Source organism: Fistularia commersonii, chromosome 8 (genome assembly GCF_037954325.1).
Source record: "Fistularia commersonii isolate RoL2024-O1a breed Wild chromosome 8, RoL_Fcom_v1.0, whole genome shotgun sequence".
NCBI classification, from domain to species: Eukaryota; Metazoa; Chordata; class Actinopteri; order Syngnathiformes; family Fistulariidae; genus Fistularia; species Fistularia commersonii.
The window spans coordinates 3947727-3971996 of record NC_141291.1 but is presented as its reverse complement, the minus strand read 5'-3'; the positions used below and the strand labels follow the sequence as shown (position 1 = coordinate 3971996).

Genomic DNA, 24270 nt, shown 5'->3' with positions numbered 1-24270 from the left:
CGGAGAACCCGGCTGTGAGAACATGGAGAAGAATCCAGAGTGTGGAAAAAAAATTAAATCCGTCAACGGCCGCCCTGGCTGAGCAATTAAAGGAGCGAACCAGAGGCCGGTCACAGCCGCCCCTCTGGAGTCAATGGCGAATAATATTATGGGATGTCTGCTTTTCAAATGCAGCACTGAGGGATCACACGAAAAAGGGACTGGATAATGAAGAGAGGATATTAGAAAGGGTTAGCGTAGCATCTCGTCGCACCACCGAGCTAATCCCTACCCGAACAGCCGACAGTAAACCCCCAACCACCAGGGAGCGGGGGGTTGTGGCGCCCCGCACTCCTCTTTCTATCACCCTCTTTTCCTGGGGGGTGGAGGGGTTCGAAGGGGTTTGGGGGGCGCGGGGGTGTGTGTGTGTGTGCTGTTTTAAAAAAAAACACCTTTCGTGGCGTTAGCGCTAATTAGCACAAAGAGCCTGGAAAGAGCCAGGTCTGTTTCTACACCCAGCTAGTGTCCTCCTATGGACCAAGTCCAACTGGAAACAGATTGCAGTGGACACACACACACACACACACACACACACACACACACTGAAGAGAATTGCTGCACTTTCAGCGACGAATCGAAGGCGATGCCGTCAAATTGCTAACCAATTAGCGTCACACTCCACATGTTTACTTCCTGTAATCTGCGAATGTAACGACGGAGCACGTGCGCGCTTAAGGGCCTCAGACAACACACACACAAGCACACACACACACACACACACACGTGTGTGCACGCGCCGGATCGTAAAGGAAGCGTGGGCGGCCCATTTCCTGTTCAGGGAGTATTTCTCCGGTGAGTACAGTCATCTACATGTGTACTCCACGCAAATATTCCGCGTACTGCAGCAGTAAACGGGATGGAGTGATGAAAAGAAAAGAGAGAGGGGGGAGACAGGGACAACTTGGGGGAGTTAGCGGTGCGTAAACCCAGCTACACTCCATTATAAAAGCAGTGTGTGTGTGTGTGTGTGTGTGTGTGTGTTTTGTTTGTATCAGCCCCCTTCCTAACAACATAGTCTGAGGAGAACATGGCTGCTGCAGGGGGCAGAACACGCCGGGTTCCACTGCGGTTCCACCCGGGCTCCCGGTGTTTCTCCGCTCCCGCCGTATGCTATCAGCCTTTCCATCATAATTAGGTAACCTGGGAACGGCGCGGGCGCTGAACCGTGCACCGGCATAATAGAAGTAGCAAATAATCTCGCCAATCTGTTTGCAAATACAGCTTTACACTCATTACGTGCGCGGAGTGCCGGATGGAGGACGTGGCTTGGTGTGCTCGTCACCATAAAACCCGCCCCCGTCGTGCACGCCGTCGGCCGCGGGGGGGGCCAAGCATGACGCCGCCCACCGGCAGTTTGTCATGATAATAGATACTAGCCATTAGACAATCCTGTGCTTGTAAAAATAAAATAAAATAAATTCTAATTAAATTAGCATTCATTAATGTACTTGCAAGATGTTACTAGTTCTTGGGACAAAATCCATGGTAAGATTAGGATGATACTATAAAGCAATACAGCAAACAACAAACAAGCTACCGGTGAGCTAACAAGCTAACAAACATTACATAACGATGCTAACTCTAGCCTAGCTGAAATCCAGTGTCCTGGAATCACCCCCTCCATGCAACATAGCTGATCTATCAGCACACAATCCTACCTTAGCGACTCACCAAGCTAGCATGCTTCCCTTTTAACCACACCCGCTACTCTAGATCGACATCTTAGCATACCTAGCTTTGTCGCACTGAACTGCCCCCTCAGGGGACTGTGAGACAGGGACAGGGAACTGTGAGTTTGATCAAATTTGAATCTTCTCTCCCCCAGACCATAGTAACAAATCCAAGCCATAGATGACTGCTAACTATGCTAGCTGCTCCTTCAGGTCAACCCTCATCTCCCAAGCTCCACAAACGCTTAGCTGCCCTGAGTTGTGCCTGTACCTAAAGGTCTCCCTCATGTACAACTTGAATCCTCCTTGCCTCTTTACAAGCAACTACCGAATTTACCTCAATCGGTTTTGCCTCAATCTCTGCTGCCATACGTTTCTAAACCTGGTTATGATGCCAAGCGTGTCGCCCCTGGGAAAGACTAACCTTACACCCTGACAATGTATGCCCAATGCTGGGCTTATGCCTTACGACTTTTACAGTCGGAGACTTAAACTAAAGGTCGGCAGGAAATCTTAAGAGTCTTACGGGAGGTGCAGCACGCTCCCGTCGACTCAGTCATTAACTGTAGCTGGATATCTTGCAGTCTTAGCGCAGTCGTAGATCAGTCTTTCCCTTGTCTTGGGATTCTGACAATATCGGAGGTGTTGGGTATTATCGCATTATCGTCTTCCAGTCTTCACAGTGACGTTAAACAATCAACAACCAATAGATGAGCTCCAAAGAAATTGCGGAAAGAATCTGGTTGTAGTTTTCTAAGAGTCTTTTTCAAATCTTTTCATGGTCTTTAAACATATGGGTGGCCCAACGGGCAGTCGGCATCCTTGCCCAACCACTGATGTAGCCTCTGGGGAGATGGAAGCACATCAAGCAACAAGCCTTGCTCTGCTTCGACACCGCTGGAGCACCTCTTACTGCCTCCTGTTGTCTAGGTACTTCCTCAACTACCAGGTACTTCTTCAACTACCCTTTGCCTGCGCTTGCTGACAGCCCCTTTTGGGTTCCACTTCCTCCCTGTTCTAGCTGTGGGTACTACATTCCCAACCATGTGGTGCTTTGAATGAGTGAGAGACATTTCCAATCTAACCTTTGGACACTTGGACACCGTTCGTAGCCTCTGTCAGGCTACAAACGGGCAACTCCAATATGCCTTTCCCATTCAGGGCTACTCCATGCCGGCACTGTGAGCCACTTTCTAATAAAGAAGAGCCTCAGCTTACAAATATAATTTGTTCTTAGACTCCATTTGCAAACTGAAATGTCTGAGAATTGAATCAATGTTTCCCACTGAAATCAATGTAAACCCAATTGATCCGTTCTCCAGCCCAAAAAAGTGCTGCACTCTTTGGAAACTTTTTCTAGGTTTATTTGTGGCAAAAATAACAGAGAGGAATTAAAGATAACCTTAATTATTGGTATTTTCCTGGTGTTCCCTCTTGTACTTGGCCTTTCCTTCACTAAATCAGCAGAAATAAAGCTTTTTTGCGTATGAGATCCTCGCTAATGCTAACGCTATCTCCAGCAAGTTAACTTCCATTAATCCAAACTAACAGTTAATTTCCTACTTCTTCAAAGACTTGAGACCTTTGCTTCATTAGCGTGGTCACCTCTTTAGCCACATCAGCCGTCTTTAGCGCATCTTTGTTCTTCAGGATCGAACAGATGGTTGACCTAGCCCTGTCGCAGTGCTTGGCCAGATCAGTAACAACAACACCGCTCTCATGTTCAGCTATTATTTCCTTTTTCCGATTGGCTGTAATTCTTAACTTTTTCTGAAAACCACTAGCGCTAGCACTTTTTGGAAGCCATAATGAGAGCTAGGTTACAGAAAAAATGTGTTATGACAGGTTAACTCAGCAATGAACAATGTAAACAAAGGGGAGTAGCGCGCACAAACGCACAACTGCCGCTACGCTACAACACAACAACATGGAAATTCCATGATTTTGCTTGCTTGCGTGTTGCGATGCTTGTCGCAGTCGCTTCAAAATGTGATCGTAAACTCCGTTCGCGGGTCGATTTGTTCATAATTAGGTGCGTTTGAAAGGTTCTACTGATTGATGATTCATCTTCATTTCCCAGGAATCTGTCTAGAACAGATCATTTGACAAGTGATCCATTGATTATCAATACTGCGTAAACCAATATCTTAGGATGATCGGGAGTCGGAGCCAATGACAGCTGTCACTGGGGCAAGAGGCGGGGCTTAACCCGAACAGGTCAGCTGTCAATCATGTAGAGACACGTTCCCATCCACGATTTTTAATGAACCTGCTGTTTTTGGACTGTCAGAGGAAAAAGGAGAACCCAGACAGGAGAACATGGAGAAGGTCCAAGAGGGAGAACATGGAGAACCCTTGCAGGAGGTACATGGAGAAGAATCTGCTCTGCTAAGATTAACCGATGAACCCCTTGTCCTGCAGCAGGAGGTATCTGGGAAAGACGTGAGGTGGAGGGAAGGAAACGGGCCGAGATGAAGATTGTTTACCGAAGACGGGGAGACGCTTATCTGAGAGCAGAGGATGGAGTGGCGGCGGCGGCGGCGGCGGCGGCGGCGGCGGCGGCGGCCATGTTTGCTTTTGGCCGAAAGAGGATTAGATGTGCGTTTTGTTTCCAAGCCTTCTCCCTCCAGTTTGGGGGGCCGAGGGTGAAACAGACTTGAAAGTGGCAGGCGTGCATGTGTGGAGGGTGTGTGTGACACACACACACACACACACACACACACACACGCACGCACACACACACACATGCACAACAGAGCTTAAAAACATGAAAAAAAACAAAACAACAGGGTTTTTACATATAATCATAATTTGCGGACTACTGAGCGCACCTTAATATAAGCCTCACCAACTATAAATAACAATAAAATATTATTAAAAAAAATTATAAATATGTGTACACATTGTAACAAGTTGTGACATGAGATATTTACACAGAATTTTTTTTTTCAAAATGTTTAATTATATGCATAACGGTAACGTCCACAAATACATACTGGAAATGCTTTTTTTTCCAAACAGAGCCTGAAACAGCTATAACTACAACTACTTCTAATAAATAATATGCTAATAATGTAATGTAATGCATTACTGGCATAGTTCAGCAAAAACTGCTACTACGGCTACAACAAGTACTTCTACTACAAATAAACAATAATGTAATGTAATATATAATTTGCATAGTTCAGCTAGAACTATGACTCCAAGTAGTATTTCTACCACTGATAAATAATATTCTAATCATGTAATGTAACATATTACTAGAATAGTTCAGGTAAAACTACTTCAACTACTACTTCTACTACCTTCTAATATCCTAATAATGTAATATATTTCTATCATAGTTCGGCTACAAATACTACTATGATTACAACTACTACTTCTGCTACTAGTAAACAACATGCTAGAGATGTAATATATTTCTAGCACAATTCGTCTACAACTACGATTACAACTACTACTTCTACTACTTCTAAAAATTGCTAATAATGTAATTTAATAGGAGCATATTACGCTACAAAAAGTACTACTACAACTACTACTAAATAATATGCATAATACTGTGAAATAGTACTAGCATGGTTGGACTGGTTCTTTGGACGTCTGGAGAAGATCAGGTTCGAATCCCCTACGCTCACATCCTCTTCCACTCCTCCACCAATCAACACAGTCAGAGCATTGTGTGTGTGTGTGTGTGTGTGTGTGTGTGTGTGTGTGTGTATGTGTGTGTTAGAGAGAGAGTGAGTGTGTGTGTGTGTGTTTAGCTCAGTGACCCAAGCATGGTTGGTCAGTGGCAGGTCTCTGCTGCCAAAACACCCCAGGCACGCACACACACACACACACACACACACACACACACACACACACACACACACACACACACACACACACACACACTGAGATTATCCCCTGACACATAGGCACATTCACAGGCTGCCAGGAAAGGAGGTAAAGAGGAGGTTAATGGAAGTGGGGGAGAAGAGGAGGGGAAGAGAGATGGGAGGAAGGAGAGAAGATATTAAGGTGGGAGTGGAGGAGAGGTGATCCATCCATCAATCCTTCCATCCATCCATTAATCCATCCATCCATCCATCCATCCATCCATCCATCCATCCATCCATTAATCCATCTATCCATCCATCCATCCATCCATCAATCCATCCATAAATCCATCCATCCATCCATCCATAAATCCATCCATCCATCCATCCATCCATCCATAAATCCATCCATCCATCCATCCATCCATCCATAAATCCATCCATCCATCCATCCATCCATCCATAAATCCATCCATCCATCCATCCATCCATCCATCCATCCATCCATCCATCCATAAATCCATCCATCCATCCATCCATCCATCCATCCATCCATGCATCCACCTATGCATCCACGCATCCATTCATCCATCCATCCAAATCTGTCCATGCATCCATCCATCCATCCATTATCCAAGCACTGTATTTCCCTATAAATTGCAAATCTTTTCATGGCTGCGACTTACACTCAGGTACGACTCATATATCAAAATATATGTTAATTTCCCCTTATTCTCACACAGACAGCCGCAGAGTGCGCTCTAGCCTTATGTGCCAGTATCTGCTCCTCCTGTTACTCCTGTACCACAGAAAATTGAAACATCAACATATAAAGACAACTGAGAAAGACTGAACACAAATGCACCCAAAAGGAAAAATCATATTCTGCAGATTATAAACTGCGAGTAGTGAAATATGCAGTAGAAAACGGTAATTGAGCAGCAGAAAGAAAGCCTCTCTATCCCAAAAACAGCCACGCAGAAGAGGAAGCTGCGTGGCATCTACCTCCGGAACTGTTGGAGTTGTTCAGAACTGACAGAGGGGATGAAAAATTGAATGATTTTGTGATTTGGAGTGAGAGCAAGAGTTATGTTGTTAATGCTATAGTTACTTGAATAGCTGTTAATAGGCTACGCTAGTATGCTACGTTAACATACCGCACACCTGTTGTTCTCTATCCTTATTACTGTCGTAGTGATCCTGTGATCCTGTTTTGAGGAATATTCAGAGTTCTGTGATTTCCGACTGGCTGTGAATGTGTTTTGGGATGAGAGGGAGCGCTGAGACTCAGAAGATTAAGTTCTTTAATTCTTTTAATTGTTCTAATAAAGGTTTAACCAGCACATCGTCATGGTTACACTGTAACTTGCCTTTCAAGGTCAAATGTCTGTTCTTGGTCTCTGATTTGGTAAAATAAACTTCCCCCCAAAAATGTGACCTCTAGTTCTTTTCTTAATCATGATGGATTTAGTCCAGAACATACAGTTTCAATCCATCCATCCATCCAACTATCTGTCCATCCATCCATCCATCCATCTCCACGCCAACCTGTCCATCCATCCATCCATCTCTCCATCCATCCATCCATTCATCCATCTCCACGCCAACCTGTCCATCCATCCATCCATCCATCCATCCATCCATTGTCCAGCAATGAATCTGTCCATCCCACTAGTCATTCATCCAATTATCTTTCCATCCATCCAACAACCCATCCCTTCATCCTTCCATCTATCCCTCCACCTCTCTATCTGGCAGTTCATCCCTTCATCATCCATTCATTGGGCCATCCATCAATCATCCATCAATCATCCATCTTTCATCCATCTTTCATCCACGGCACGATCAATCCATCAAACCATCCATCATCCATCCATCCAACTATCTGTCCATCCATCCCTCCATCACAGTGAGAAGAACTCTGGACTATGACCTGATAATCTGGGCAACCAACCTTTGACACACACACACACACACACACACACACACACACACACACACAGATGGGGGGGGGGGGTGACGGCGCATAGACACAAAGTCAAAACAAAATCCAAATAATCGTAATGGAGTGACTTCTGCGCGGCTTCATGAATTCCAAGTGGCTGTTGCCTAGGTGATACAAGGTGCCCGGGCGCCATGGCAACCAGACGGCGCTGTCACCGGGAGGACGCGACATTTCTGAATTGATAAACCCAACTTGTTTTCTTTCTATCCTTTTTCCTCCTCTTCTCTCACACGTTCTTCTCCAAGTTCTCCATGTTCTCCACCATGTTCTCCTGTAGGGGCTTCTCTAAGTGTGATCTATCCATGTTCTCCTGCCTGGGTTCTCCGTGTTCTCCTTCATGTTCCTCTCCATGTTCTTCTCCATGTTCTTCTCCACGTTCTTCTGTAAGGGCATCTCTAAGTAAGATCCATCCATGCTCTCCTTCCTACGTTTTCGATATGTTCTCCTGCCCACGCCATGATCTGCCAAGGTTCTGGCCATGTTCTCCTGCCTGGGTTCTCCTCCATGTTCTCCACCCTGGGTTCTCCATATTCTTCTCCATTTTCTCCTCCATGTTCTACTGATGGGTTTTCCATGTTCTTCTCCATTTTCTCCTCCATGTTCTCCTGCCTGGGTTCTCCATGTTCTTCTCCATTTTCTCCTCCATGATCTCCTGCCTGGGTTCTCCATGTTCTTCTCCATTTTCTCCTCCATGTTCTCCTGATGGGTTCTCCATGTTCTCCTACATTTTCTACAGCCTGGGTACCCCATGTTCTCCTCAATGTTCTCCTCAATGTTCTCCTCCAAGTTCTTCTCCGTGTTCTTCTCCATATTCTCCTGACGGGTTCTGTCCATGTTCTCCTCCATGTTCTACAGCCTAGGTTCTCCATGTTCTCCTCCACGTTCTCTTCCATGTTCTCCTCCATGTTCTCCATCGTCCTCTCACGAACCAAAAATACACAGATTGTATCTCCCGCGTTGTCCATCGGCGTGGATGAGGGGGTGAACGATTGGACGTCTCCATTTGATTGACAGCTGCCACGTCCAGGTTAAGCCCCGCCTCTCACCGCAGACACGGCTGTGATTGGCTCCGCCCCCTCTCAGGATGAGCGCCTTTGCTAATCTATGGATGCTAATAATCATGATGATACCCACTCTGTGTGTGTGTGTGTGTGTGTGTGTGTGTGTGTGTGTGTGTGTGTTGGTGATGTTGTCCGTTTCCAGATGCTTCCATGGAAGCCCTTTGCGTCGCCATGCACGTCCCCGTGCAAATTAGACTGCCGCCGCTTCCCCCGTCCGTCAGGATGATTCAGTGAGGTGGAAAGTTTAATACACCCGCTGACAGCGGAGTGTGTAAATCATCTGGAGGATCACTCACACACACACACACACACACACTCACACACACACTCACACACACAAAGAATTCAGAATTTTCATAATGCACTTTTCTTTTTAAGGGAACATCGGTCAGCCTCGCTGTGCTTGACAACATCAGCCACTGGACGCAGGAGGAGGAGGAAGAGGAAGAAGAGGAAGAGGAAGAGGAAGAAGGGGAAGAGGAAGAGGAAGAAGGGGAAGAGGAGGAAGATGTGGAGGAGGAACAGGAGGAGGAGAAAGAAGAGGAAGAGGAAGAGGAAAAAGAGGAGGAAGAAGAGGAAGAGGAGGAAAAAGAAGATGATGAGGAGGAAGATGTGGAGGAGGAACAGGAGGAGGAGAAAGAAGAGGAAGAGGAAGAGGAAAAAGAGGAGGAAGAATAGCAAGATGAGGAGGAAGAAGAGAGAGGAGGAAGAGAAAGAGGAAGAAGAAGAGGAAGAAGATGAAGAGGAAGAAGAGAAAAAGGAAGAGGAGGAAGAAGGACCTTTTCATTTTTCATTTATTTCTTTCATTTTTTGCATTGCAAGTGGGGCTAGATCCTGGGATGTGACCCCCAACACACACACACACACACACAAACACAAACACACACACACACACACACACACACACACACACACACAATCTCCTTCCCTTGATTAGCCCAGTAGTTTATGTTTTTTCCTCGTTTCTTTAGTCTCAGGCGTCATGCTAATCACATTTCTCTCTCTCTCTCTCTCACACACACACACACACACACACACACACACACACACACCTTCTCTTGCCTATTTCTAGCTGGTTCAGCAGTCAGACGCGTCCCCGCGGGACGTAACCAGGTTAGATCTAACAAGGAGCCGAAGAGGAAAAAGCTGGTTGCCGGGAAAAAGAAAAAAGATGGATGTGAGGATGAAGAGGGAAGGGGGGATCGGAGGAGGGATGGAAGAAGAAGAAGGAGAAGACGAAGAAGAACAACATGAAGATGACAAGCTACTACAGCCCTGCCTGGAATAATTAGCCAGGATATGGAGATGAAGGCTGAGGAAGAACGTGCTAACCTTCGGCGAGGGGGCGGAGCCTGATCCCCTTGACAACGCCGTCGGGAAGCCGATTGGTCGGCGTTCCGGCGCGCTGCCGCCGACCCAAATGCCGACAGTCGTTTCAAAATAAAAGCCCGGAGGAACCCGATGAACCCGCGACCGCACCGGCTCGCATCTCAGCCCGTGATTGGTCGCCGGGCTGTGATGTCATCACCATTTTTGGTGGCGAACAAACAAAACAAAGATTTCTCACTTTTTCCGCGGTTGCTGGAAATGGTTTAGTGACGGCGACCTTTGACCTCAAGGCCATCACATTTCACACACACACACACACATGCACAGTTTGGCCACTAAAAACACACACTTACCTTCAGACGCGTGGGGAGATGACAACAGACCTCCTCGGGGTTCACATGTTACCACGGCGACGCGTTGGACGAGGGCGTGGCGCCGTGACTCCTCCCTTCGGTCTCCGTCGCTGAAGAGCAGGAAGAGGAAATGTGAAAAAAAGTAATAATAACTATTATTATCATTATTATTGTTGTTGTTGATGATATTATTATTACTATTGTTATAATTATTATTATTATTATTATTAACTTGGGATTGGTAGTTATGCACAGAGAATTGAAAATGACATGAAATAATAAAATACAAAAGATATGCTGGCTGCTTCCTGTTTTTCATTTATTTCTCATATTTAATTGATTATTTCTTTATGAAATTTATTTTCTTTGTTTTTCTGTTTTCTATTCAAGCTGCGCAGCTCGACGCTCGGAGGACAGTTTGATTATCAATAAGCTGCCCGATTGGCCTTGAACCGGAAGCTTAAGAGCCGTGAGGCGCACACACAAACACACACACACACACATACTCACACACACACACGCACACAGTACCAACACATGCCTTTGCTACTGGATGTTAATGACTTGGAGAAGACTGGCAATTTATCCAATGCCTCCCCAACACACATGTACACACACACACACACACACACACACACACACACACACACACACACACACGTTGGACTGCCCCCCTCCTTTCAGCTCTCCTCCTTCAAAGGATAGAGGACACGGGCGAAACAGAGGCCGCCTCTTCTAGCAGCTGAGCCAGCAGGATGGAGGGATGAGGGAGGGATGGAGGGATCCCGGTGTGGCGAGAAGAGAAAGAACGAGGAGAGGAGCGGAGGGAAGGGTGGCCAAAGGGCACGGGGGAGTGGCGGCGCAGAAAAAAAAGGAGGGATGGCGGCGGAGGACGGGGGAAAAAAAGCCAGCTGACTTTGAAAGTGTGTTGGCGACAGGAGATGCGCAGCAGATATTGTCATCACATACATAGAGCGGGTTAGCTGATGTTTATCACTGCACTCACACACACACACACACACACACACACACACACACACACACACACACACACACACACACACACACACACGAATCCAGCCGGAAGCGGTCCAAACCGTTCCCTCTGCTGGATCGGCCCCATCAGAGCGCCATCAGCCGCTGTCAGTCAGCAGACAAATACTGCAATAGTACTGTGAACATGCAGTATTGCAAATACTGAGTCTCAGTACTCATACGTAGTACTTTCATACACACAGGTAGAACGTGAGGGGATTTGAGAAGGAACAGGTTCTAGACGAAGACGGACGACTTGAATTTGATGATTCGTCCGGAGATTCGTTCAGAGATTCGTTCAGAGATTCGTTCAGATTCAGTCCATACAGAGGTAATTAAAACAGCTTCAAGTCAGCACCACAGTTCTTTCCTCATGTTGTCAACCCATCCCATGCTGAAGAACGTGGAGAGAACCCAGGGAGATGTCTTCATCTGTGTGATTGACAGCTGAGCCACCCAGGAGAAGCCCCGCCTCTCGCTCGAATGACAGAAAGGACTGGCACTATAAATCCCGCCCCCTTCCAACCCTTGGTCGTGACGCATGGAAATACACCACACCTCAATCTAAACGATGTTTGTGTCCTACTTCCAATGCGGAGAATCGAGCGTCCTGATTGGCTGCCGCTCCAGCGCACAGAAAGTCAGGAGCAGCAGGTCAACGTCTGGAGATTTATATATATAAATGAATATAAATATATATATTTTTTGCTTTAGTGAAGCAGCTTCAGAGGAAAAGGCAAACGTCACGGGCTAATGAGACCTCGTTCCCACGGCGACACATTTATCCGGTCCCGGCGAGAACTTGTGCGCAGATTTCTTTAATGAGACAGGCGCCTCGGGTGGTACGCGCCGCCGCCACACGGGTTCCACCTCGATGAAAGCCTCGGAGAACCTCAGTTAAAGATGGAGAAGGACGCAGGGCCAGCTAGAAGGCCTGGAGCAGCGCCCAGGTGAGGTGACGCCACAAACCCCGGCAGTGTTGAAAATCCCAAGGGGAGAAGATGCGCACAGTACCTTCATAACTTTATGTGAGTGTGTGTGTGTGTGTGTGTGTGTGTGTGTGTGTGTGTGTGTGTGTGTGAGAGACCAGGTCTGTAGATGGGGCTCCAGGAGTGACGGGGGAATTGTAGCCCGGGGTCAGCAGGCAGGTGAAAGGGCCTGTCCAGGATTGGCTACACACTGCAGCTCACGCTATGCTATATTATGCTACGCTAGGCTAAGCTATACCTCCTGTCCACTCCGAGGAGCCGGGTGAGGGGGGTTTGACGAGTTTCACTGAACTTTGATTGGTGTTTTCCAATGCTAACGTGCACGTGCAAGATAGCAAAAAGAAAAAAAAGATGATTATTACTGTCCATTCCAGGCTGCGTGGACGGAGCAAGGCACATTTGGATCTGCGGTATGGCTAATATGCTAGGACAAAATTGCATGGATGAAACGGTCAAATATAAAGCAGCGCTTCGAACAAAAGACATATTTAATTTATCATAAGTTAAAAATACTCTATGGCTCTCAATGAATTTTATATTTAGAAATATTTGGATTTTATGGCTCTCCCGGTCATAAAGGTTCCTGAACGCCGTTTTAAATCGTCTAAAGATGCGAGCGAGAGATTGACCGGTTGGATGATTGACAGTGTTAAGCCCCGCCTCCCGACCGTGTGCAGGACAAGCCTTGCAGATACGAGAGAACGCTTAGATGATGGAGATCTCCAGGAACAATCCAAGCCGAGTCAGAATATGGTAACCATTTTTATTTTATTATTTGTAGCAAACGTGACCCCTGATAGGAGAGCGTTGCAGAGAAAGCGAGCAATTACGGTTGCTAGGCGAGAACGGGCGAAGTTCTCCCGATCCGCCGTTGCCACGGCGCCGGCCGAACAGGCAAAGGAACACACACCGGACTCATACAAGCTGTTTTTGTAATACGTTTAAACAAAAACCCCAGGATTCCAGAAATGAAACCGCAAAGTTTGTTCACCCGGAGTGAAATAACAAAACACACACACACACACAGATGCACGCACATCATTGCTAAAACGGTGCCCTATGCTATTTTTCCACAAATGGTTCGCAACAAGACAAAAACACCAGGACAGGGAATAAAAAAAAAAACAAAAACAACTTCAGAAGCAGTTAAGAGTCCGTAAAGAAGATAAATAAATACAGGGAAGTGCTGCGTTTTGGTCGTACCCAGGGTCTGTCGGGAGGTCAGGCCGAGATGTAACGGCGTGTTCTCGTCAATAGATGGGTATTCGGCTGATTCACGTGGGCAAAATAAGATCTTAGTGGTGTTACTTTGTTATTACAATCTAATAAACGCTTTATTCCACAGTGCAAACACAGATACGCCACTGAAACACATTTGAAAAACTGCGTCCAAAATGGCGAGGGGGGGGGGTCACGTGACCTCTGACTTTCAAGACGCAGAAAATTAAATGCTCGGCGGCCTCTTTCTTCACTCCTCTTTGACTTCCTTTGCCTCTTTTCAACACCTCTGTTGCCACGGAAACCAGCATCATCAACGGACAACAAATTTTTGTTTTCCTTTTATATTTTCTCTTAAAAAGCCCGCAAGACGACAGTCGGGTATCCTGACACACCCGCACACACACCAAAACGCAGATATCATTAAACGAAGATATGTATTGAAATAAAATGTAAAATTTAAACTCTCTTTAAACTGAGAGTAGGGAATTTGAATATCGGTACTATGACAGGAAAAGGTAGAGAGTTGGTCGACATGATGCAGAGAAGGAGGGTGGATATACTGTGTGTCCAGGAGACCAGGTGGAAAGGTAGTAAGGCTAGAAGCTTAGGAGCAGGCTTTAAGTTGTACTATCATGGGACTGACAAGAAGAAGAATGGAGTAGGAGTTATCTTGAAGGAGGAGTTTGTTAGGGTGTGAATTTGAAGAGAAGGAGAAGTTCTGGAATGAGTTAGATGAAGTGATGCAGAATATTCCCAGAAATGAGAGAGTGATAATTGGTGCAGACCTCAGTGGACATGTTGGTGAAGGCAATAGAGGGGATGAAGAAGTAATGGGCAGATTTGGTATCCAGGATAGGAATGCAGAGGGACAGATGGTGGTAGATTTTGCAGAAAGGATGGAAATGGCTGTAGTGAATACCCTTTTCCAGAAAAAAAAACAGGAACATAGAGTAACTGATAAGAGCGGAGGTAGGAGCACGCGGGTAGACTACATCTTGCATAGACGAGGTAACCTGAAAGAGATCAGTGACTGCAAAGTAGTTGTAGGTGAGAGTGTATCCAGACAGCATAGGATGGTGGTCTGTAGGATGACTCTGGTGACAAGGAAGATGAAGAGGACAAAGGCAGAGCAGAGGACAAAGTGATGGAAGTTGAAAAGGGAGGAGTGTTGCATGGTTTTCAGGGAGGAATTGAGAAAGGGTCTGGGTGGTCAGGGTGAGCTTCCAGATGATTGGACAACAACAGCTAGTGTTATCAGGGAGACAGGTAGAAGAGTACTTGGTGTGTCATCTGGAAGGAAAGTAGATAAGGAGACTTGGTGGTGGAATGAGGAGGTGCAGGAGTGTATACAGAGAAAGGGGTTAGCGAAGAAGAAGTGGGATACTGAGAGGACTGAAGAGAACAGACAGGAGTTCAGGGAGATGCGGCGAAAGGTAAAGATAGAGGTAGCAAAGGCAAAACAAAGGGCTTATGATGACTTGTATGCTCGCTTGGATAGTAAGGAGGGTGAGAATGATCTATACAGGTTGGCGAAACAGAGAGATAAAGATGGAAAGGATGTACAACAGGTCCGGGTGATAAAGGACAGAGAGGGAAATGTATTGACAGATGCTAGAAGAGTGACAGGAAGATGGAAAGAGTACTTTAAAGAGCTGATGAATGTGGAAAATGAAAGAGAGGCAAGGGTAGAAGAGGTGACTATTGTAGACCACAAAGTAGCAAAAATTAGTAAAAGTGAAGTGAGGAAGGCATTGAAGAGGATAAGGTCCATCACCATTGCGAACACTTCTTGTTCACGATGGTGATGGACAGACTGACAGATGAGGTTAGACAGGAATCTCCATGGACTATGATGTTTGCAGATGACATTGTGATCTGTAGTGAGAGCAGACAACAGGTAGAGATCTAGAGAGGTGGAGGTATGCTCTGGAAAGGAGAGGAATGAAAGTTAAGACAGAATATATGTGTGTGAATGAGAGGAACTCGGGTGGAACGGTGAGGCTACAGGGAGTGGAGATCAAGAAGTTGGAGGATTTCAGGTACTTGGGGTCAACAGTCCAGAGCAACAGAAAATCTGGAAAAGAGGTGAAGAGACGGGTCCAAGCAGGTTGGAATGGGTGGAGAAAAGTGTCAGGGGTACGAAGGGATAGAAGACTTTCAGCCAGAATAAAAGGAAAGGTGTACAAGACAGTGGTGAGACCAGCGATGATGTTTGGACTAGAAACTGTTACAATGACCAAAAGACAGCAGGCAGAACTAGAGGTTGCACAGATGAAGATGTTGAGGTTCTCTTTGGGAGTGACCAGGATGGAGAGGATCAGGAATGAGTCTATCAGAGGGACGGCACATGTTAGATGTTTTGGAGAGAAGGTCAGAGGGTCTGAAATGGTTGGGTCATGTACAGAGGAGGGATAGAGAATATATTGGTAGACGGATGCTGGAATTGAAGCTGGCAGGCAAGAGGTCTGGAGGAAGACCAAAGAGAAGATTTATGGACGTAGTAAGAGAGGATATGAAGGTAGTTGGTGTGAAAGGGGAGGATACAGAGAATAGGGTTAGATGGAGAAGGTTGTCGCTGTGGCGACACCTGAAGGGAAAAGCCGAAAGAAGAAGAACATATATTTGAAAAAAAAATTGAAAAAAATAAAATGCATTATATAAAACATAATACATATAATGTGTAAAAATAGATTAAACATAAAACATATATAAACACCTTTATATATTGAATATATATTTTGAGTTAGAAGGGAGCACAATATGGTCTTTCACACTTGCATTAACCCGTCCACCAGCGCCGGGCGTCTACAAGGTTATGTAACAAGCAAAGCGAGGTGTGGTCGATCATTGCTTGTGGTTGTGCAACTCGCTGTGTGTGTGTGTGTGTGTGTGTGTATCTGTGTGTGTGTGTGTGTGCGCACACACACAAGCTAGGAGTTTAACTCCCTTGCATTTCAAACATGAAGAGGAAAAAAGAGGCGGCTGCAGAGAACAGCGCGGCGTGAGAGAAACGATGCGTTCAAGTGCAGTCGGCCGCACGGCTGCTGATTTGACAAACCGATTGTACGTTTTGCGGCTGCACATATTTTGTATTCGTTTATTAACTTTGAATGCTTGACTCTTCCCTCTTTCAATGGAAATATCTAAAAACGTCTACTGGCGGTGGTTAGCGGCTAGGTCTCTGGTTAATTCCCGCAGTGAATGAATGAATGTTATAGCGATCAATTGATTGATCGGCTATCAATATCAGGTGTGCTGAATGCGTCTGATAGCGCTAGACATGCTAATATAGCAACAACAGAAAAATGGCTGAATGATGAATGAATGGAAACAGGATGTACGAAACAACAGAGCTCCTGGGAGATTAGCATCATGTGCTAGCAACTGGACACCAGCTATGAGCGCCTGCTAGCAAAGCATTAGCATGCGTCAACCACCCACCTACCATGTGTTTATGTGTCACATTTCAGCGTCCCGTTGCTTCTGTTAGCACGTGCTAGCCTACACGAGCCAGATCTAGCATTAGCTCCGGGATAACCATGCTAACACGTATGCCCAAGCCATTTTGAACCATCTTTATTAGCTTCCCTTCAGCGCAGGAACGCAACCGCCATACTTTAACGCCACTCTATCGATCGCTACAACAAGCTAACAGGCGGGCGGCGCTTTGAAACCGCCGTCAGATAGCAGCTACTGAGGCGGCGGGCGGCGCTAGCTGCTGTCTGACGACGAGGAACCCGGCGAGAATCACGGTATTTAATCCTATTAGTCCTAATCTTTTGATGGAAGCGTGTTGGGAGGGGATCCCGGCCGCCGCCGCCGCCGCACAAACATGTCAGACATCAAAGATCCGCGGCCTCATTAGCGTCCAGACATCTGGGACACGGGAGAAGTTTGGAGGAGGAGCTCGCGAGGAACGTCGGCCACCTCGGAAGGAGGAGTGGAATATTCACAGGGATACTTGGTGTGATGATGGAGCTCTGACAGATGGTTCTCTCCAGTCTGGGCTCTCCATGTTCTCCTCTCATGGTCCAAAAACGGTCCAGAAAACATCTAAAAATGTCCAGGTTACAGTTGATTATTGGGTTCCTTCCATGTTCTCCTGCCTGGGTTCTCTGTCCTCCTCTCACAGTACAGAGAATTTCCAGAATTTTCCAGGTCACAGAAGATGAGGAAGTTCTCTCTGTGAGTTCTCCTCCACGTTTTCCTCCCCAATTGCCCAACTGGGTTCTCCATGTTCTTCACGCCTGGGTTCTCTACGGGGTTTACGTCTTCCTCCCAATGGATGAATGGATTCTCTCCATCTCGTCCTTCGGTTCTCTCCATCTTGTCCTTCTTCGGTTCTCTCCATCTTGTCCTTCAGATCTCTCCATCTTCTCCTTTGGTTCTCTCCATCTTGTCCTTCTTCGGTTCTCTCCATCTTCTCCTTTGGTTCTCCCCATCTTCTCCTTCTTTGGTTCTCCCCATCTTCATCTTTGGTTCTCTCCTTCTTCTCCTTCTTCAGATATCTCCATGGTCTTCTTCAGCTCTCTCCATCTTCTCCTTCTTTGGTTCTCTCCATCTTCTCCAACCACTTCCCACAGTCCAAAAGCAGTCAGAAGGTCCATGAGAGGCTCTAGATGGTCCGTCGGTGTGAATGATTGGATGTCTCTAGATGATTGACAGCCCGTCCAGGTTAAGCCCCGCCCCTAACCTCAACAGCCGCTGGGATTGGCCCACAGATGTGCTCAGGAGAAGTGATGTGGACACTTGAGGAGAAGAAAGAGGCTTGTTCCTCACACTGGGGGTGATTATTATGGGATGTCCATGTGTCAGAGATGCAGGATGTCTAAGTAATGGAAACAAGGGAATTCTTCCACCGGGCGGCCATGTTGGCCCTGACACTTCCTGCCCAGCGGCGGCGGCGCTCTGCTGCCTCTCGCATCAGGAGTTATAAATAAACCGGCGGGAAACAGTCGCACGGTGAGTTTGCATTATTGAGGCGTCGACGCCGAGCGCCATTTCCTCTGCGGTTTAGTAGCGCGCTCTGAGCGCGCCCAGGAGCGAGGCGGCGGCGGCGGCGGCGGGGGCAGATTGAAGGATCATAACTGATACGTCTCATTACGACGCATGAATGACAGGGTGAAGTTTTAGACGTCCCTATGAATGGCTGAGTGTCTCCTTACCATGTGTGAACCAAAGGACGCATATTTATGATTCTAATACATTTAAATGGCAGAGTGAATTGTTATGTCTTTTTCCTATATGGGAAATGAATGGGTTGTAGGTCTTAATATGACATGTGAAATTTTTATGTTTTATGTTGTTGAATGAATGAATGACTGAATAAATGACAGGTTATTGATTTAATTGCGTTCAAATTCAGGGTTGGTTCCAACAGAACCTGCATCTTCAGCGGCACAAGAACGTGCAGGCCCTAAGATTGACAGCAGGCCCGTTTAAGCCCCGCCCCTCGACAACAATGCGAAATAAGCTCCGCCCCCGCCCCCCCCTCCCCCGAGTCCAATTCGAAATCAGAATGAATGAGCGACTGTCCGGTAAAGGTGAGCGTTCTGGCTCGCCGCGCCTCGGTTCTGGACTACGCTAGTCCTGGTTGCTAGGCAACGGACAGGATTGGGGGGCAGGTTGGGCCTCCTCCAGGGGGGATCCGACGCCGCCGGCTCTTCTTCTCCGTCTTCGTCCGCCCCCTCCTTCCTCACGTCGGGTGATTTATGGATGTTGGCGCCAGGCGGACGGACGCCGTCTCCACCGACCTTGGACCACCTTTATCACCTCACCTCCTTCTAGAAAAGCACCGGCCGATTGTCACTGAGGCGGGAGGCGGGGCTTAACAATCACGGCTCAGCTGTCAATCACAGACCAGCCAATTAGAAGCAGGAACCGACACAGCTTCCTGTCACTGGAAGGGAAGGCGGGGTTGATGCTGGAGCTCTAAATCACAGGGTACCAATGAACCATCTGATGGAGTGGAGTCAACCAAGATAGGAGAACATGGGGGTTCCAAACAAGGTTGAGCAATGCAGAAGACATGGAGGTTCCATACAGAGATGACCAAGATAGGAGAACATGGAGGTTCATAACAAGGATGACCGACGCAGAAGAAATGGAGGTTCCATGTTGAGATGACCAAGATAGGAGAACATGGAGGTTCCAAACAAGGTTGAGCAATGCAGAAGACATGGAGGTTCCATACAGAGATGACCAAGATAGGAGAACATGGAGGCTCCAAACAAGGTTGACCAACGCAGAAGAAATGGAGGTTCCATGTTGAGATGACCAAGATAGGAGAACATGGAGGCTCCTAACAAGGATGATAAAGAAAGGAGAACATGGAGGTTCCCTAACAAGGTTGACCAATGCAGAAGACATGGAGGTTCCATACAAAGATGACCAATGCAGGAGAACATGGAGGTTCCTGACAAGGTTGACCAAGAAAGGAGAATATGGACTGCACCAAGAGTCAGGTCAGAACCTGGACACATCTTTGAGAGGACACTCCTTACTAGCTGCCTGATTGTTCGACTGATTGATTGATTGATTGATTGATTGATTGATTGATTGATTGACACTTGACAGCTGTGACTGACAGTTTCCGGATTAAGCTCCGCCTCTCGCCCCCTGACGATTTACCGAATGAACGGAGTCCATTCTGGTAATGAAGCAACACCTGCTGGATCTTCTGAGTCAGTCATCTGAAAATGTGAAGGCTCCAGCCGCTCGCCATCGAAGCGCAAACGTCCGACCCGCCTTCCTCCGCGGAGTAAGGATGGGTGACCTCTCCGCGAGCCGGCAGCTGTTTGCTATTTTCCCGCCGCTGTCGTGCTCTCTGATTGCCGCGCCTTAATCTCTCCCAGCGGCGTATTTCATCTATTTATTTGTTTATTTTGAATTCTTTTTTAGGTTAATGCCAATTGCTCCGCGAGCGGAGCAGTTGGCCGACGTAATCCACTCAAGAATGATGCTCTTGCGGCGTTAAACCTACCAGGTCTGGGACGGAGTCGGTGTGTATCTCGTTGCTCGCGATTAGCGACGCGACTTAGCGACACCTCCGAGAGCTAACGGGCGTTAAATAAAAGTTTAAAAAAATAAAAACACTTACTCGAGACACTGTTTGAAGGTATAAAGAGGCATAAATATGCTTTACCGTTTGTTTCGTACTACAGTGTGCTGACAAAAAAGCATGAAGAATTGTTATTTCTTTGAAAATCACAATTAAGATTATTTTAACCCAAGGCCGCCGCCATTGTTTCAGTAGCGCAATGCATGCTGTGAAGAGGTTGCTCGTGTTAGCTTTGGCTTTTGTTAGTGTTAGCTTTGGCTTTCTGCTAGTGTTAGCTTTGGCTTTTAGCTAGTGTTAGCTAAGGCTTTCTGCTAGTTTTAGCTTTGTCTTTTGGCTAGTGTTAGCTTTGGCTTTCTGCTAGTGTTAGCTTTGGCTTTCCACTGGTCTTAGCTTTGGCTTTCTGATAGTTTTAGCTTTGGCTTTCCACTAGTCTTAGCTTTGGCTTTCTGATAGTGTTAGCTTTGGCTTTCTGCTAGAATTGACTTTGGCCTTTTGCTAGTGTTAGCTTTGGCTTTCTGCTAGCATTAGATGTCACTCGGTGAGGTATAAATGCTAATAATGCCACATCGTGCTGCTTTTGGGTGCCATTTCCAGGCCAGGGAAAATAAAGGGACTGATGCTAGGCTACCCTGCTTTGCAAGGGACAAGAAGAGAAGGAAGGAAACTGCTTGAGGATGTTAACAACTTCCTCATGATCCTCGCCGCTTCTCTCTGAATGCATTTGATGCATTTAGCCGAGCTAAGCTGCTGAAAGAGCAACCAGTTGCTAGATTTAAACGGACGCTAAAACCAAACAACGTGCATTGTTTTCTTCCACAAGCAGACAAAAAGTCCTCTGTAGACGAGCGAAGCCTGAAAGAAGTAACTGGATGTCCTCCTGCGAGGATGTCAACACTGCTGCAGGAGTAGCATGTGATGACCAAAAACCGAGCAGCGGCACGATCACGGAGGAAACTGACGGCCAGTCGGCACAGCGGGATGAAGTCAAAAAGGGCAGCTGCTTACAACAGACGCTCTGTTAGCATAGCAACGCGGTTGCCGGTCACACACCGGCGACATTAGCCGACTCTTGGCGTCTTTGTTTGTCTTTATTTTGAAGTTCATCAACGTTCTCCTACTTCGGGTTCAAATAAAGGGTTGCACAGAGGACATCTTCCTGCCAGACAGACCTCGTGACATCAGGACAGCGACGTAAAAAATGGCGGCCTACACGTGAAAAGTTTTTGACAATCTTATCCAACATGAGATATGTACCCTGAACAAACATTGATCAAATAGGACAATAACGTCTTGGTAACCGGAGATCCCTTTAACTCCCCGGCCATATTAGCGGGTTCAACTTTCCGACGGCGTACAAACATTCGCAGCCCGCCTCATAAGACCGGTCCGAACATGGGAGATACCATTCTGGGATAACCGGGGGGGGGGTTCTGAATGGTAGCGTCCCAGTTCGGGGTCGATTTTCATTGCGCGGAGGAACCGCAGAACCCCTTTAAGGTTCACTGACTGCATATTTTCATGGCGGCTTGCCCGGTGGAACCGAAAGCCAGTGAGCTGGGAGGAGAAGGGCTCTGACCTGCTGCATACTGTACATCTATTTATACATTATGTATAACACCACACACACACACACACACACACACACACACGTACAGGCCTGCACGCTGTATTTATCAGCTCTGCTGGCAAATGTGATTCATGCCTTTTAGCGAGCGGCTGAATGGGCAGCGAGGTTGGGAGTTGAAGGCGTCCTCCACCCCCCCGACCCCCGACCCCCTCCGTGGACGTCACTCGGCGAAGGACCTGCGCCCGGACGATTTAGCGAGCGGCGTCCGGCGCCGTGCAGCTGCGCGTCCGGACGGGTCGCGCTCCAGTAAGCGGCTTTAAATGCCGATTGCGTTCACGTCAGTCAATACCATTACCCTCGCCTGATATCATTCATCTTGCCTATGGTGCTCGGCTGCCCACACACACACACACACACACACACACACACACACACACACACACAAACTCATGCGCACGCGCCGCCGCCGCCAAATCCGGGCTCCCGTAAACCTCTGCGCGGCACATTCTCATAGAGATTACTCTGTAATCCCTGTGTTAACGTTGCATGATGATGTCCTGCTCCACCTATATCTGTGTAGATAAAGCGCGGGCCTCCGCAGCCGCCATCTGGTTTCCACGGCGACTGACCGCAATCATGGACTTCAACGGTCGCGTAACGTTTCCCTGCAGCGCCGATGCTTTTGAACAAGGGAAGGTTAAAAGTGTCACCTTAGCATATTAGCAAACAACTAATATAAGAGACACAGAGGTTAAATCAGTGCTAGTTTGCTATATTAGCGTCCTTTCCGGCTAACGCGCCTCACGCCGCCAAAACATTTAGCCACGTCACATCGGACCGATGACATTCTTACACAAAAGAAGACTTTACGGTTTTAGAGCGCAGGAAGAAGACAAAAATAGCGATCGGCTAGCGTAGGACAAAGCGGGGATAAAAAATGGATGGATGGACTTTTCCTTGTTATTTATTATTAATCCATTTCATCAGCTGTCTTACAGGCACTGTTCAGAAAAAAAAAGGATTTCCAGTACGCATTTGTGGATGGTGTGTATTTCATTAAAAACTATGTTTCCGTGTAAATATCTCACGTTATAAGATGGACACCAGAGGCCTATATATGTTACAAATGTTATTTTCACACATTTTATCTTGAATTAAATACATGTAGAAGTTAAAATAAGTACTTTTACAAAAGCACTCTTACACATGTATGAGGAGCTTCTGTCGTTTCTCTTGATTTCTCCATTAGTTGGATTTGACGAGGCCGAGCGCTAGCCGATGGCGGTGTTAGCGTCTTTAGCTTGCAGGGGAAGCGGCTGAGCGTTAAAAGGAAAATAATTGGAAATTACAGGCCGGAGGGCCCGGATTTAGGTCCCGGCTATTTCGGTCCGCAGAAACTCCTTGTTAGTTTTGGTTTGGAGTTTGAACTCGTCCGCAGCTCCGCCATCGCTGCGCCAAAATTTCGACGTTTTGACCCGATTAATCTCGGCGCTAATTAAATCTCTCGTGAAACATGGCGGTCGTTTGACTCCATTCCCACGGGCGCCACAGCCAGCTCACAGACTCCGCCCCCTTTTTTTTTTTTTTTTTTTTTTTTGCAGATCCCATCTCTTGTCACAAAAAGCCCCGAGACGCCTCCGTTAGCCAGCCGCGCTCCTCCTAATAAGACGCCGCGTTTGTTCCGACACGGCGGTTCCGGCGCCGCTAGAATGTGATGTAATCGCGTTGTTAGCATTCACCGCCGAGCTTCATGGAGGGCAAACCTCCGGAGGTGACGCCACATGTGGTTGACAGTCGACTCCGCGGCCATTTTTAAATTCTTTTAACGAGACGACCTTAAAAAAAATCCGATCCAGCGCCTCCTGAACCGTGTGGACGCGTCAGAACGCCTCCTTTGCACAAATGACGTCATCCTTTGCAGCCAATCACAGCTGGCGTCGGGCGAGAGGGGCGGGGTTTAACCGTCGATCACGGCATCTGTCGGTGCATCGGGACAACAGAGGAACCAGGAACCGTCGATGAGAAGTATCTCAGCTCCTGGTCAGACGCAGGGTGTTACTGTGGTTCCACAGAAACTTGTAGGTGCCTTGTGATTGGTGGAACTCATAAGCCCCGCCCAT

General features: G+C 47.1%; 1 protein-coding gene across 2 annotated transcripts in view; it reads right to left on the bottom strand.

Annotated features, from left to right (window-relative positions):
• lrfn5a (leucine rich repeat and fibronectin type III domain containing 5a) overlaps positions 1-24270 on the bottom strand; it is an 80581-nt gene that overhangs the window by 32827 nt on the left and 23484 nt on the right. For both annotated transcript variants that reach the window (XM_086150544.1, XM_086150543.1), the window contains exon 2: positions 10279-10388. The gene's annotated coding sequence lies outside the window, so the exon portion shown is untranslated. The remainder of the gene's footprint in view (positions 1-10278; positions 10389-24270) is intronic.